Genomic DNA, 2,954 nt, shown 5'->3' on the forward strand with positions numbered 1-2,954 from the left:
GTGTAATAAGCTGAGATGAAAACTCTGAAGGAAAGAGAATGAAATTCAGAGAAAATCATATTACTCTTTAATTACTCTGTAGATTTAAAAATGTTTAGTTTGGGATGAGCATGTTAATAGAACTTTAAGGGCATTGTTTAAGGGTAAGTCTGGCCATGTAATTTGTTGGGCTCAGTACAAAATGAAAATTCAGACTCCTTTGTTAAAAAATTATTAAGAATTATGAAATGGTGATGGCAGGTATTAAACCAAGGACAACTGAATAGGTCAAAGATCCCTGAGTCTGCCATCTCTGGGAGTTTAGCACAGAGCCTAGTTAATTGCAAACATTTAATAAAGAGTTTTTGCATGAATAAAACTGGGGGCTAATTACCTTTCAGCTCCTCAGAGGACTGGGTCATATTTAATGAAAAGATTATTCTATTTGGCCACAAATTCAAATTTCCTTCTATTGTTCTCCATGTGGGGTCTAGATCTTTATGGAACAGCAAATTCCTCAACGTCCTTTAGTAGCAGGAATCCTCCCAGGATGGGCTGGGCTTTGTTTATTCTCTTGCATTTGCAAAATATGGCCACTTGGGGTCACTGCACCAACAAAGGAAGGTGGAAGCTAATCAGGAAGACTAGCTTCTAATAAAATAACCCTTCTAGGGTGCTTCTAGCTGCTTATCAGATAATCAGCCACTGATAAGCAGCTAGAAGCACCCCGGAAGGGTTAATTTATTAGAACCAATGTATAAAGGCTACTTGTGCTTTACATTTTGTTACAGTTTTGCAATTATACATGAAGGGCTGTAAAACTCCTTAAGAAACATTTGAATGCTTTTAGCAAAATCTCAAGAGGATAAAGATCAGAAGTCTGCTGTAGGATAGCCAGGAGCAGGGGAGAATCTTTTTGTAGAGATGTATCCTACTTCATAAAACATGCTTTTACAAGATCAAGTTTAACATGAGAAATATTTGCATGTGGATAATTCATTTTACAAATATTAATGGAGCTCTTACTACATACCAGATAGTGGACTGGGTGAACAGTACTACAAGGTCCCTGTGTCTGGCTTAGGAGCACTGCCTGGAGGTAGAGATAGACTTAGCAATTTGTTTGCCACCACAATATGTGCCTCAAAGGATGGACACTCCCTCCAAGGACCATGAAATGGCACTTGCCTTACAAGACTCAGAGGACTAAGTAAAGTGGATCTGGAAATAAGATGTGTTCCTCTTTCCTCCTCTATAACAGCAGAAAACAAATTTCAGACTTTCCATCCTTTGGGGGTTCACAAATAATGAGATTCAGGTGCACAGACCCAAATACACAATCACACTACTTTGTCAATGGTTAGAAAAAGTACCATTTGTGTGACTGCTTTTTTGGGGGGGAGGTATTGGGAACCGAACCCAGGAATGCTCTACCACTGAGCTACATCCAAAGCCTGTTTTATTTTTTATTTTGAGGCAGGGGCTTGCTAAGTTGTTGAGACAGGCCTTGAACTTGGCAATCATCCTGCCTCACCCTCCAGGTTAGCTGGGATTACAGGTGTGCACAACCATGTCTGGCTTGTGGGTCGGCTTTTATTCTCATTTTATTAAAGAAGATGCTAAATGCTGGGTTATGTGGTTTACTGAAAGGACAGTATCCTCTGCCACCAACATGTACATGAAATGCTTGTGTCCCCTACCCCGCCTACCCCTCCTCAAACCAGAATAATTAAATTATTTATCTTTTGGGTAGGCTTTTTCCCCCCACATTTATATATTTGTTATATTATGTCCATGATTAAAATCCTACAGTGAGCAGGCTGAGAATGTTGCTTAATGGTAGATCGCTTGCCTCACATGTTTGAGGCCCAGCACTAAGAAAAAAAATCTAGTTATTTTGGGTACTTAGCTTTAAATTCGTAGCAAAAGCTTTCAGGTACTAACAGAACTGTCAGAAGTCACAGAGAGGAAACAGCAAACACTGTTACAGAAGAAGTGGTAAATGAACTTCCTTCCATGTTGAATTTTGAGATGATACTACTGCTATGTTGAGTTAATTTCTATGGGCAGGTGTTGAAACAGGCCTGGTAAGAGAAGTGCCTAAGCAGGCCTGGCTTCCCAGAGCAGGGTATTGGGATTTGGGTTTCCATAGATGGTGTCAGGATTGAAGAGAAGGAGAAAAGGTCTTGATAACAATTGCTCAGGAAAGGACTACTCCCGGAGAGGGTTGTCAAATAGGGAGCTAGCCTGTGCTATCTATGTGCCTTACCTTGCCTTGTTCTACTTTGCAGAGCCATGAATTCTGGTTGTGTTTACCCTCTGAGCTGAATAGTCTGCTGTCTCCTCCAGAGAGGACTAGCTTTTTATTCTCCCTGTAGGAGGAGATAAAAATTGTACTCATATTTTTATGATTCAATTTCAGATTCAATTTTCAAAAGGCTTATTCTCTCCCCTGAACCTGCAGTGGGGGTATGCTAACAATGGGTACTGGAGCCTCAGTAATCAAAGAAGCAGTTAGCCAAGGAAAAAGTTGTTCTTTATGATTTGATTAAAAGAACAATTTATATGTACAAAGAGATTTGGTTTGATCTAAGGATATATATTTTTTAACAACAAGAAGTGGATACAGTTTATACTGTTTCTTACATTGGAGCTCTTGGTAAAAGCAGGCATCAGGGAATTTCAGGTAACATTCTTTGCCAGTGTTGTAGTTTCTATCAAGGGGACTAAATACAATAAACTTCTACTGTTATTATTATTTTCAATGTTCAATTTCCTTTAATGAACCCCATCTCTCTAAAGGATAGGTGCAGGCAGCTAGGTGATGGCAGGAGATGAAAAACATGGAACCTCACAAATTTGCATGTCATTCTTGGGCAGAGGCCATGCTAACCTTCTCTGTATCATCCCAATTTTAGTATATGTGCTGCTGAAGCAAGCACAAAGATGTTTATATATATATATATATATATATA

The 2,954-nt window shown here is 39.2% G+C and overlaps 1 non-coding gene across 1 annotated transcript; it reads right to left on the reverse strand.

Moving 5' to 3' along the window:
* Positions 1-2,816: 2,816 nt before the first annotated feature.
* Positions 2,817-2,921, reverse strand: LOC125616444. Its single transcript, XR_007347074.1, has one exon. It is a non-coding gene; the product is annotated as a U6 spliceosomal RNA (small nuclear RNA).
* Between the last annotated feature and the right edge of the window lie 33 nt (positions 2,922-2,954).

Source organism: Marmota marmota, unplaced genomic scaffold (assembly GCF_001458135.2).
Source record: "Marmota marmota marmota unplaced genomic scaffold, marMar, whole genome shotgun sequence".
Taxonomy (NCBI): Eukaryota; Metazoa; Chordata; class Mammalia; order Rodentia; family Sciuridae; genus Marmota; species Marmota marmota.